Source organism: Bacillus rossius, chromosome 7, assembly GCF_032445375.1.
Source record: "Bacillus rossius redtenbacheri isolate Brsri chromosome 7, Brsri_v3, whole genome shotgun sequence".
Taxonomy (NCBI): Eukaryota; Metazoa; Arthropoda; class Insecta; order Phasmatodea; family Bacillidae; genus Bacillus; species Bacillus rossius.
In genome coordinates, this window is record NC_086335.1 from 4,944,455 (window position 1) to 4,958,670 (window position 14,216).

At 59.5% G+C, this 14,216-nt stretch overlaps 1 protein-coding gene across 1 annotated transcript in view; it reads right to left on the reverse strand.

Annotated features, from left to right (window-relative positions):
- Positions 1-14,216, reverse strand: part of LOC134533649 (sorting nexin-16) — a 65,372-nt gene that overhangs the window by 24,563 nt on the left and 26,593 nt on the right. The gene's annotated exons all lie outside the window — the stretch shown is intronic.

Consider the following 14,216-nt stretch of genomic DNA (forward strand, 5'->3'; position numbering starts at 1 on the left):
GTCTCTCCCGATGACCGGGCCTACCACGCTACACATTCACATCATCCTGCAAGACACCAGTCTCACACCTGGCTGCCAAGGCTGTCTCTCTCCCGGTGACCGGGCCTACCACGATACACATTCACATCATCCTGCAAGACACCAGTCTCACACCTGGCTGCCCTAGCTGTCTCTCCCGGTGACCGGGCCTACCACGATACACATTCACATCATCCTGCAAGACACCAGTCACACACCTGGCTGCCCTGGCTGTCTCTCCCGGTGACCGGGCCTACCACGCTACACATTCACATCATCCTGCAAGACACCAGTCTCACACCTGGCTGCCCTGGCTGCCCTGGCTGTCTCTCTCCCGGTGACCGGGCGTACCACGCTACACATTCACATCATCCTGCAAGACACCAGTCTCACACTTGGCTGCCCTGGCTGTCTCTCTCCCGGTGACCGGGCCTACCACGCTACACATTCACATCATCCTGCAAGACACCAGTCACACACCTGGCTGCCCTGGCTGTCTCTCTCCCGGTGACCGGGCCTACCACGCTACACATTCACATCATCCTGCAAGACACCAGTCACACACCTGGCTGCCCTGGCTGTCTCTCTCCCGGTGACCGGGCCTACCACGCTACACATTCACATCATCCTGCAAGACACCAGTCTCACACCTGGCTGCCCTGGCTGTCTCTCCCGGTGACCGGGCCTACCACGCTACACATTCACATCATCCTGCAAGACACCAGTCACACACCTGGCTGCCCTGGCTGTCTCTCTCCTGGTGACCGGGCCTACCACGCTACACATTCACATCATCCTGCAAGACACCAGTCTCACACCTGGCTGCCCTGGCTGTCTCTCCCGGTGACCGGGCCTACCACGCTACACATTCACATCATCCTGCAAGACACCAGTCACACACCTGGCTGCCCTGGCTGTCTCTCTCCCGGTGACCGGGCCTACCACGCTACACATTCACATCATCCTGCAAGACACCAGTCACACACCTGGCTGCCCTGGCTGTCTCTCTCCCGGTGACCGGGCCTACCACGCTACACATTCACATCATCCTGCAAGACACCAGTCACACACCTGGCTGCCCTGGCTGTCTCTCTCCCGGTGACCGGGCCTACCACGCTACACATTCACATCATCCTGCAAGACACCAGTCTCACACCTGGCTGCCCTGGCTGTCTCTCCCGGTGACCGGGCCTGCCACGCTACACATTCACATCGTCCTGCAAGACACCAGTCACACACCTGGCTGCCCTGGCTGTCTCTCTCCCGGTGACCGGGCCTACCACGCTACAAATTCACATCATCCTGCAAGACACCAGTCTCACACCTGGCTGCCCTGGCTGTCTCTCCCGGTAACCGGGCCTACCACGCTACACATTCACATCATCCTGCACTACACCAGTCTCACACCTGGCTGCCCTGGCTGTCTCTCTCCCGGTGACCGGGCCTACCACGCTACACATTCACATCATCCTGCAAGACACCAGTCACACACCTGGCTGCCCTGGCTGTCTCTCCCGGTAACCGGGCCTACCACGCTACACATTCACATCATCCTGCAAGACACCAGTCACACACCTGGCTGCCCTGGCTGTCTCTCTCCCGGTGACCGGGCCTACCACACTACACATTCACATCATCCTGCAAGACACCAGTCTCACACCTGGCTGCCCTGGCTGTCTCTCCCGGTGACCGGGCCTACCACGCTACACATTCACATCATCCTGCAAGACACCAGTCACACACCTGGCTGCCCTGGCTGTCTCTCTCCCGGTGACCGGGCCTACCACGCTACACATTCACATCATCCTGCAAGACACCAGTCTCACACCTGGCTGCCCTGGCTGTCTCTCTCCCGGTGACCGGGCCTACCACGCTACACATTCACATCATCCTGCAAGACACCAGTCACACACCTGGCTGCCCTGGCTGTCTCTCTCCCGGTGACCGGGCGTACCACGCTACACATTTACATCATCCTGCAAGACACCTGTCACACACCTGGCTGCCCTGGCTGTCTCTCCCGGTGACTGGGCCTACCACGCTACACATTCACATCATCCTGCAAGACACCAGTCACACACCTGGCTGCCCTGGCTGTCTCTCCCGGTGACCGGGCCTACCACGCTACACATTCACATCATCCTGCAAGACACCAGTCACACACCTGGCTGCCCTGGCTGTCAATCCCGGTGACCGGGCCTACCACGCTACACATTCACATCATCCTGCAAGACACCAGTCACACACCTGGCTGCCCTGGCTGTCTCTCTCCCGGTGACCGGGCCTACCACGCTACACATTCACATCATCCTGCAAGACACCAGTCTCACACCTGGCTGCCCTGGCTGTCTCTCTCCCGGTGACCGGGCCTACCACGCTACACATTCACATCATCCTGCAAGACACCTGTCACACACCTGGCTGCCCTGGCTGTCTCTCCCGGTGACCGGGCCTACCACGCTACACATTCACATCATCCTGCAAGACACCAGTCTCACACCTGGCTGCCCTGGCTGCCCTGGCTGTCTCTCCCGGTGACCGGGCCTACCACGCTACACATTCACATCATCCTGCACTACACCAGTCTCACACCTGGCTGCCCTGGCTGTCTCTCTCCCGGTGACCGGGCCTGCCACGGTACACATTCACATCATCCTGCAAGACACCAGTCACACACCTGGCTGCCCTGGCTGTCTCTCTCCCGGTGACCGGGCGTACCACGCTACACATTCACATCATCCTGCACTACACCAGTCTCACACCTGGCTGCCCTGGCTGTCTCTCTCCCGGTGACCGGGCCTACCACGGTACACATTCACATCATCCTGCAAGACACCAGTCACACACCTGGCTGCCCTGGCTGTCTCTCTCCCGGTGACCGGGCGTACCACGCTACACATTCACATCATCCTGCAAGACACCAGTCTCACACCTGGCTGCCCTGGCTGTCTCTCTCCCGGTGACCGGGCCTACCACGCTACACATTTACATCATCCTGCAAGACACCTGTCACACACCTGGCTGCCCTGGCTGTCTCTCCCGGTGACTGGGCCTACCACGCTACACATTCACATCATCCTGCAAGACACCAGTCACACACCTGGCTGCCCTGGCTGTCTCTCCCGGTGACCGGGCCTACCACGCTACACATTCACATCATCCTGCAAGACACCAGTCACACACCTGGCTGCCCTGGCTGTCAATCCCGGTGACCGGGCCTACCACGCTACACATTCACATCATCCTGCAAGACACCAGTCACACACCTGGCTGCCCTGGCTGTCTCTCTCCCGGTGACCGGGCCTACCACGCTACACATTCACATCATCCTGCAAGACACCAGTCTCACACCTGGCTGCCCTGGCTGTCTCTCTCCCGGTGACCGGGCCTACCACGCTACACATTCACATCATCCTGCAAGACACCTGTCACACACCTGGCTGCCCTGGCTGTCTCTCCCGGTGACCGGGCCTACCACGCTACACATTCACATCATCCTGCAAGACACCAGTCTCACACCTGGCTGCCCTGGCTGCCCTGGCTGTCTCTCTCCCGGTGACCGGGCCTACCACGCTACACATTCACATCATCCTGCAAGACACCAGTCTCACACCTGGCTGCCCTGGCTGTCTCTCTCCCGGTGACCGGGCCTACCACGCTACACATTCACATCATCCTGCAAGACACCTGTCACACACCTGGCCGCCCTGGCTGTCTCTCCCTGTGACCGGGCCTACCACGCTACACATTCACATCATCCTGCAAGACACCAGTCTCACACCTGGTTGCCCTGGCTGTTTCTCTCCCGGTGAGCGGGCCTACCACGCTACACATTCACATCATCCTGCAAGACACCAGTCTCACACCTGGCTGCCCTGGCTGTCTCTCTCCCGGTGACCGGGCCTACCACGCTACACATTCACATCATCCTGCAAGACACCAGTCTCACACCTGGCTGTCCTGGCTGTCTCTCTCCCGGTGACCGGGCCTACCACGCTACACATTCACATCATCCTGCAAGACACCAGTCTCACGGCTGCCCTGGCTGTCTCTCTCCCGGTGACCGGGCCTACCACGCTACACATTCACATCATCCTGCAAGACACCAGTCTCACACCTGGCTGCCCTGGCTGTCTCTCCCGGTGACCGGGCCTACCACGCTACACATTCACATCATCCTGCAAGACACCAGTCACACACCTGGCTGCCCTGGCTGTCTCTCCCTGTGACCGGGCCTACCACGCTACACATTCACATCATCCTGCAAGACACCAGTCTCACACCTGGCTGCCCTGGCTGTCTCTCTCCCCGTGACCGGGCCTACCACGCTACACATAGACATCATCCTGCAAGACACCAGTCTCACACCTGGCTGCCCTGGCTGTCTCTCTCCCCGTGACCGGGCCTACCACGCTACACATTCACATCATCCTGCAAGACACCAGTCACACACCTGGCTGCCCTGGCTGTCTCTCCCGGTGACCGGGCCTACCATGCTACACATTCACATCATCCTGCAAGACACCAGTCTCACACCTGGCTGCCCTGGCTGTCTCTCTCCCGGTGACCGGGCCTACCACGCTACACATTCACATCATCCTGCAAGACACCAGTCTCACACCTGGCTGCCTGACTGTCTCTCTCCCGGTGACCGGGCCTACCACGCTACACATTCACATCATCCTGCAAGACACCAGTCTCACACCTGGCTGCCCTGGCTGTCTCTCTCCCGGTGACCGGACCTACCACGCTACACATTCACATCATCCTGCAAGACACCAGTCACACACCTGGCTGCCCTGGCTGTCTCTCTCCCGGTGACTGGGCCTACCACGCTACACATTCACATCATCCTGCAAGACACCAGTCTCACACCTGGCTGCCCTGGCTGTCTCTCTCCCGGTGACCGGGCCTACCACGCTACACATTCACATCATCCTGCAAGACACCAGTCTCACACCTGGCTGCCCTAGCTGTCTCTCCCGGTGACCGGGCCTACCACGCTACACATTCACATCATCCTGCAAGACACCAGTCTCACACCTGGCTGCCCTGGCTGTCTCTCCCGGTGACCGGGCCTACCACGCTACACATTCACATCATCCTGCAAGACACCAGTCACACACCTGGCTGCCCTGGCTGTCTCTCCCGGTGACCGGGCCTACCACGCTTCACATTCACATCATCCTGCAAGACACCAGTCACACACCTGGCTGCCCTGGCTGTCTCTCTCCCGGTGACCGGGCCTTCCACGCTACACATTCACATCATCCTGCAAGACACCAGTCTCACACCTGGCTGCCCTGGCTGTCTCTCTCCCGGTGACCGGGCCTACCACGCTACACATTCACATCATCCTGCAAGACACCTGTCACACACCTGGCTGCCCTGGCTGTCTCTCCCGGTGACCGGGCCTACCACGCTACACATTCACATCATCCTGCAAGACACAAGTCTCACACCTGGCTGCCCTGGCTGCCCTGGCTGTCTCTCTCCCGGTGACCGGGCCTACCACGCTACACATTCACATCATCCTGCAAGACACCAGTCTCACACCTGGCTGCCCTGGCTGTCTCTCTCCCGGTGACCGGGCCTACCACGCTACACATTCACATCATCCTGCAAGACACCTGTCACACACCTGGCTGCCCTGGCTGTCTCTCCCTGTGACCGGGCCTACCACGCTACACATTCACATCATCCTGCAAGACACCAGTCTCACACCTGGCTGCCCTGGCTGTTTCTCTCCCGGTGACCTGCCTACCACGCTACACATTCACATCATCCTGCAAGACACCAGTCTCACACCTGGCTGCCCTGGCTGTCTCTCTCCCGGTGACCGGGCCTACCACGCTACACATTCACATCATCCTGCAAGACACCAGTCTCACACCTGGCTGCACTGGCTGTCTCTCTCCCGGTGACCGGGCCTACCACGCTACACATTCACATCATCCTGCAAGACACCAGTCTCAAGGCTGCCCTGGCTGTCTCTCTCCCGGTGACTGGGCCTACCACGCTACACATTCACATCATCCTGCAAGACACCAGTCTCACACCTGGCTGCCCTGGCTGTCTCTCCCGGTGAACGGGCCTACCACGCTACACATTCACATCATCCTGCAAGACACCAGTCACACACCTGGCTGCCCTGGCTGTCTCTCCCGGTGACCGGGCCTACCACGCTACACATTCACATCATCCTGCAAAACACCAGTCTCACACCTGGCTGGCCTGGCTGTCTCTCTCCCCGTTACCGGGCCTACCACGCTACACATTCACATTATCCTGCAAGACACCAGTCTCACACCTGGCTGCCCTGGCTGTCTCTCTCCCCGTGACCGGGCCTACCACGCTACACATTCACATCATCCTGCAAGACACCAGTCACACACCTGGCTGCCCTGGCTGTCTCTCCCGGTGACCGGGCCTACCATGCTACACATTCACATCATCCTGCAAGACACCAGTCTCACACCTGGCTGCCCTGGCTGTCTCTCTCCCGGTGACCGGGCCTACCACGCTACACATTCACATCATCCTGCAAGACACCAGTCTCACACCTGGCTGCCCTGGCTGTCTCTCTCCCGGTGACCGGGCCTACCACGCTACACATTCACATCATCCTGCAAGACACCAGTCTCACACCTGGCTGCCCTGGCTGTCTCTCTCCCGGTGACCGGACCTACCACGCTACACATTCACATCATCCTGCAAGACACCAGTCACACACCTGGCTGCCCTGGCTGTCTCTCCCGGTGACCGGGCCTACCACGCTACACATTCACATCATCCTGCAAGACACCAGTCTCACACCTGGCTGCCCTGGCTGTCTCTCTCCCAGTGACCGGGCCTACCACGCTACACATTCACATCATCCTGCAAGATACCAGTCTCACACCTGGCTGCCCTGGCTGAATCTCTCCCGGTGACCGGGCCTACCACGCTACACATTCACATCATCCTGCAAGACACCAGTCTCACACCTGGCTGCCCTGGCTGTCTCTCTCCCGGTGACCGGGCCTACCACGCTACACATTCACATCATCCTGCAAGACACCAGTCTCACACCTGGCTGCCCTGGCTGACTCTCTCCCGGTGACCGGGCCTACCACGCTACACATTCACATCATCCAGCAAGACACCAGTCTCACACCTGGCTGCCCTGGCTGTCACTCTCCCGGTGACCGGGCCTACCACGCTACACATTCACATCATCCTGCAAGACACCAGTCACACACCTGGCTGCCCTGGCTGTCTCTCTCCCGGTGACCGGGCCTACCACGCTACACATTCACATCATCATGCAAGACACCAGTCACACACCTGGCTGCCCTGGCTGTCTCTCCCGGTGACCGGGCCTACCACGCTACACATTCACATCATCCTGCAAGACACCAGTCTCACACCTGGCTGCCCTGGCTGTCTCTCTCCCGGTGACCGGGCCTACCACGCTACACATTCACATCATCCTGCTAGACACCAGTCACACACCTGGCTGCCCTGGCTGTCTCTCTCCCGGTGACCGGGCCTACCACGCTACACATTCACATCATCCTGCAAGACACCAGTCTCACACCTGGCTGCCCTGGCTGTCTCCTCCCGGTGACCGGTCCTACCACGCTACACATTCACATTATCCTGCAAGACACCAGTCTCACACCTGGCTGCACTGGCTGTCTCTCTCCCGGTGACCGGGCCTACCACGCTACACATTCACATCATCCTGCAAGACACCAGTCTCACACCTGGCTGCACTGGCTGTCTCTCTCCCGGTGACCGGGCCTACCACGCTACACATTCACATCATCCTGTAAGACACCAGTCTCACACCTGGCTGCCCTGGCTGTCTCTCCCGGTGACCGGGCCTACCACGCTACACATTCACATCATCCTGCAAGACACCAGTCACACATCTGGCTGCCCTGGCTGTCTCTCCCGGTGACCGGGCCTACCACGCTACACATTCACATCATCCTGCAAGACACCAGTCTCACACCTGGCTGCCCTGGCTGTCTCTCTCCCGGTGACCGGGTCTACCACACTACACATTCACATCATCCTGCAAGACACCAGTCTCACGGCTGCCCTGGCTGTCTATCTCCCGGTGACCGGGCCTACCACGCTACACATTCACATCATCCTGCAAGACACCAGTCTCACACCTGGCTGCCCTGGCTGTCTCTCTCCCGGTGACCGGGCCTACCACGCTACACATTCACATCATCCTGCAAGACACCAGTCTCACACCTGGCTGCCCTGGCTATCTCTCTCCCGGTGACCGGGCCTACCACGCTACACATTCAAATCATCCTGCAAGACACCAGTCACACACCTGGCAGCCCTGGCTGTCTCTCCCGGTGACCAGGCCTACCATTCTACACATTCACATCATCCTGCAAGACACCAGTCTCACACCTGGCTGCCCTGGCTGTCTCTCTCCCGGTGACCAGGCCTACCATTCTACACATTCACATCATCCTGCAAGACACCAGTCTCACACCTGGCTGCCCTGGCTGTCTCTCTCCCGGTGACCAGGCCTACCACACTACACATTCACATCATCCTGAAAGACACCATTCTCACGGCTGCCCTGGCTGTCTATCTCCCGGTGACCGGGCCTACCACGCTACACATTCACATCATCCTGCAAGACACCAGTCTCACACCTGGCTGCCCTGGCTGTCTCTCTCCCGGTGACCGGGCCTACCACGCTACACATTCACATCATCCTGCAAGACACCAGTCACACACCTGGCTGCCCTGGCTGTCTCTCTCCCGGTGACCGGGCCTACCACGCTACACATTCACATCATCCTGCAAGACACCAGTCTCACACCTGGCTGCCCTGGCTGTCTCCTCCCGGTGACCGGTCCTACCATGCTACACATTCACATCATCCTGCAAGACACCAGTCTCACACCTGGCTGCCCTGGCTGTCTCTCTCCCGGTGACCGGGCCTACCACGCTACACATTCACATCATCCTGCAAGACACCAGTCACACACCTGGCTGCCCTGGCTGTCTCTCTCCCGGTGACCGGGCCTACCACGCTACACATTCACATCATCCTGTAAGACACCAGTCTCACACCTGGCTGCCCTGGCTGTCTCTCTCCCGGTGACCGGGCCTACCACGCTACACATTCACATCATCCTGCAAGACACCAGTCACACACCTGGCTGCCCTGGCTGTCTCTCCCGGTGACCGGGCCTACCACACTACACATTCACATCATCCTGCAAGACACCAGTCTCACACCTGGCTGCCCTGGCTGCCCTGTCTGTCTCTCTCCCGGTGACCGGGCCTACCACGCTACACATTCACATCATCCTGCAAGACACCAGTCACACACCTGGCTGCCCTGGCTGTCTCTCCCGGTGACCGGGCCTACCACACTACACATTCACATCATCCTGCAAGACACCAGTCACACAGTGGCTGCCCTGGCTGTCTCTCTCCCGGTGACCGGGCCTACCACGCTACACATTCACATCATCCAGCAAGACACCAGTCTCACACCTGGCTGCCCTGGCTGACTCCTCCCGGTGACCGGTCCTACCACGCTACACATTCACATCATCCTGCAAGACACCAGTCTCACACCTGGCTGCCCTGGCTCTCTCTCTCCCGGTGACCGGGCCTACCACGCTACACATTCACATCATCCTGCAAGACACCAGTCACACACCTGGCTGCCCTGGCTGTCTCTCTCCCGGTGACCGGGCCTACCACGCTGTACATTCACATCATCCTGCAAGACACCAGTCTCACACCTGGCTGCCCTGGCTGTCTCTCTCCCGGTGACCGGGCCTACCACGCTACACATTCACATCATCCTGCAAGAAACCAGTCACACACCTGGCTGCCCTGGCTGTCTCTCCTGGTGACCGGGCCTACCACGCTACACATTCACATCATCCTGCAAGACACCAGTCTCACACCTGGCTGCCCTGGCTGCCCTGGCTGTCTCTCTCCCGGTGACCGGGCCTACCACGCTACACATTCACATCATCCTGTAAGACCCTAGTCTCACACCTGGCTGCCCTGGCTGTCTCTCCCGGTGACCGGGCCTACCACGCTACACATTCACATCATCCTGCAAGACACCAGTCACACACCTGGCTGCCCTGGCTGTCTCTCCCGGTGACCGGGCCTACCACGCTACACATTCACATCATCCTGCAAGACACCAGTCTCACACCTGGCTGCCCTGGCTGTCTCTCTCCCGGTGACCGGGTCTACCACACTACACATTCACATCATCCTGCAAGACACCAGACTCACGGCTGCCCTGGCTGTCTATCTCCCGGTGACCGGGCCTACCACGCTACACATTCACATCATCCTGCAAGACACCAGTCTCACACCTGGCTGCCCTGGCTGTCTCTCTCCCGGTGACCGGGCCTACCACGCTACACATTCACATCATCCTGCAAGACACCAGTCTCACACCTGGCTGCCCTGGCTATCTCTCTCCCGGTGACCGGGCCTACCACGCTACACATTCAAATCATCCTGCAAGACACCAGTCACACACCTGGCAGCCCTGGCTGTCTCTCCCGGTGACCAGGCCTACCATTCTACACATTCACATCATCCTGCAAACACCAGTCTCACACCTGGCTGCCCTGGCTGTCTCTCTCCCGGTGACCGGGCCTACCACGCTACACATTCACATCATCCTGCAAGACACCAGTCACACACCTGGCTGCCCTGGCTGTCTCTCCCGGTGACCGGGCCTACCACGCTACACATTCACATCATCCTGCAAGACACCAGTCTCACACCTGGCTGCCCTGGCTGCCCTGGCTGTCTCTCTCCCGGTGACCGGGCCTACCACGCTACACATTCACATCATCCTGCAAGACACCAGTCTCACACCTGGCTGCCCTGGCTGTCTCTCTCCCGGTGACCGGGCCTACCACGCTACACATTCACATCATCCTGCAAGACACCTGTCACACACCTGGCTGCCCTGGCTGTCTCTCCCTGTGACCGGGCCTACCACGCTACACATTCACATCATCCTGCAAGACACCAGTCTCACACCTGGCTGCCCTGGCTGTTTCTCTCCCGGTGACCGGGCCTACCACGCTACACATTCACATCATCCTGCAAGACACCAGTCTCACACCTGGCTGCCCTGGCTGTCTCTCTCCCGGTGACCGGGCCTACCACGCTACACATTCACATCATCCTGCAAGACACCAGTCTCACACCTGGCTGCCCTGGCTGTCTCTCTCCCGGTGACCGGGCCTACCACGCTACACATTCACATCATCCTGCAAGACACCAGTCTCACGGCTGCCCTGGCTGTCTCTCTCCCGTTGACCGGGCCTACCACGCTACACATTCACATCATCCTGCAAGACACCAGTCTCACACCTGGCTGCCCTGGCTGTCTCTCCCGGTGACCGGGCCTACCACGCTACACATTCACATCATCCTGCAAGACACCAGTCACACACCTGGCTGCCCTGGCTGTCTCTCCCGGTGACCGGGCCTACCACGCTACACATTTACATCATCCTGCAAGACACCAGTCTCACACCTGGCTGGCCTGGCTGTCTCTCTCCCCGTGACCGGGCCTACCACGCTACACATTCACATTATCCTGCAAGACACCAGTCTCACAACTGGCTGCCCTGGCTGTCTCTCTCTCCGTGACCGGGCCTACCACGCTACACATTCACATCATCCTGCAAGACACCAGTCACACACGTGGCTGCCCTGGCTGTCTCTCCCGGTGACCGGGCCTACCATGCTACACATTCACATCATCCTGCAAGACACCAGTCTCACACCTGGCTGCCCTGGCTGTCTCTCTCCCGGTGACCGGGCCTACCACGCTACACATTCACATCATCCTGCAAGACACCAGTCTCACACCTGGCTGCCCTGGCTGTCTCTCTCCCGGTGACCGGACCTACCACGCTACACATTCACATCATCCTGCAAGACACCAGTCACACACCTGGCTGCCCTGGCTGTCTCTCTCCCGGTGACCGGGCCTACCACGCTACACATTCACATCATCCTGCAAGACACCAGTCTAACACCTGGCTGCCCTGGCTGTCTCTCTCCCGGTGACCGGGCCTACCACGCTACACATTTACATCATCCTGCAAGACACCAGTCACACACCTGGCTGCCCTGGCTGTCTCTCCCGGTGACCGGGCCTACCACGCTACACATTCACATCATCCTGCAAGACACCAGTCTCACACCTGGCTGCCCTGGCTGTCTCTCCCGGTGACCGGGCCTACCACGCTACACATTCACATCATCCTGCAAGACACCAGTCTCACACCTGGCTGCCCTGGCTGTCTCTCTCCCAGTGACCGGGCCTACCACGCTACACATTCACATCATCCTGCAAGATACCAGTCTCACACCTGGCTGCCCTGGCTGAATCTCTCCCGGTGACCGGGCCTACCACGCTACACATTCACATCATCCTGCAAGACACCAGTCTCACACCTGGCTGCCCTGGCTGTCTCTCTCCCGGTGACCGGGCCTACCACGCTACACATTCACATCATCCTGCAAGACACCAGTCTCACACCTGGCTGCCCTGGCTGACTCTCTCCCGGTGACCGGGCCTACCACGCTACACATTCACATCATCCAGCAAGACACCAGTCTCACACCTGGCTGCCCTGGCTGTCACTCTCCCGGTGACCGGGCCTACCACGCTACACATTCACATCATCCTGCAAGACACCAGTCACACACCTGGCTGCCCTGGCTGTCTCTCTCCCGGTGACCGGGCCTACCACGCTACACATTCACATCATCCTGCAAGACACCAGTCACACACCTGGCTGCCCTGGCTGCCCTGGCTGTCTCTCTCCCGGTGACCGGGCCTACCACGCTACACATTCACATCATCCTGCAAGACACCAGTCACACACCTGGCTGCCCTGGCTGTCTCTCTCCCGGTGACCGGGCCTACCACGCTACACATTCACATCATCCTGCAAGACACCAGTCTCACACCTGGCTGCCCTGGCTGTCTCCTCCCGGTGACCGGCCCTACCACGCTACACATTCACATCATCCTGCAAGACACCAGTCTCACACCTGGCTGCCCTGGCTGTCTCTCTCCCGGTGACCGGGCCTACCACGCTACACATTCACATCATCCTGCAAGACACCAGTCACACACCTGGCTGCCCTGGCTGTCTCTCTCCCGGTGACCGGGCCTACCACGCTACACATTCACATCATCCTGCAAGACACCAGTCTCACACCTGGCTGCCCTGGCTGTCTCTCTCCCGGTGACCGGGCCTACCACGCTACACATTCACATCATCCTGCAAGACACCAGTCACACACCTGGCTGCCCTGGCTGTCTCTCCCGGTGACCGGGCCTACCACGCTACACATTCACATCATCCTGCAAGACACCAGTCTCACACCTGGCTGCCCTGGCTGCCCTGTCTGTCTCTCTCCCGGTGACCGGGCCTACCACGCTACACATTCACATCATCCTGCAAGACACCAGTCACACACCTGGCTGGCCTGGCTGTCTCTCCCGGTGACCGGGCCTACCACACTACACATTCACATCATCCTGCAAGACACCAGTCACACAGTGGCTGCCCTGGCTGTCTCTCTCCCGGTGACCGGGCCTACCACGCTACACATTCACATCATCCAGCAAGACACCAGTCTCACACCTGGCTGCCCTGGCTGACTCCTCCCGGTGACCGGTCTACCACGCTACACATTCACATCATCCTGCAAGACACCAGTCTCACACCTGGCTGCCCTGGCTGTCTCTCTCCCGGTGACCGGGCCTACCACGCTACACATTCACATCATCCTGCAAGACACCAGTCACACACCTGGCTGCCCTGGCTGTCTCTCTCCCGGTGACCGGGCCTACCACGCTGCACATTCACATCATCCTGCAAGACACCAGTCTCACACCTGGCTGCCCTGGCTGTCTCTCTCCCGGTGACCGGGCCTACCACGCTACACATTCACATCATCCTGCAAGAAACCAGTCACACACCTGGCTGCCCTGGCTTTCTCTCCCGGTGACCGGGCCTACCACGCTACACATTCACATCATCCTGCAAGACACCAGTCACACACCTGGCTGCCCTGGCTGTCTCTCTCCCGGTGACCGGGCCTACCACGCTACACATTCACATCATCCTGCAAGACACCAGTCTCACACCTGGCTG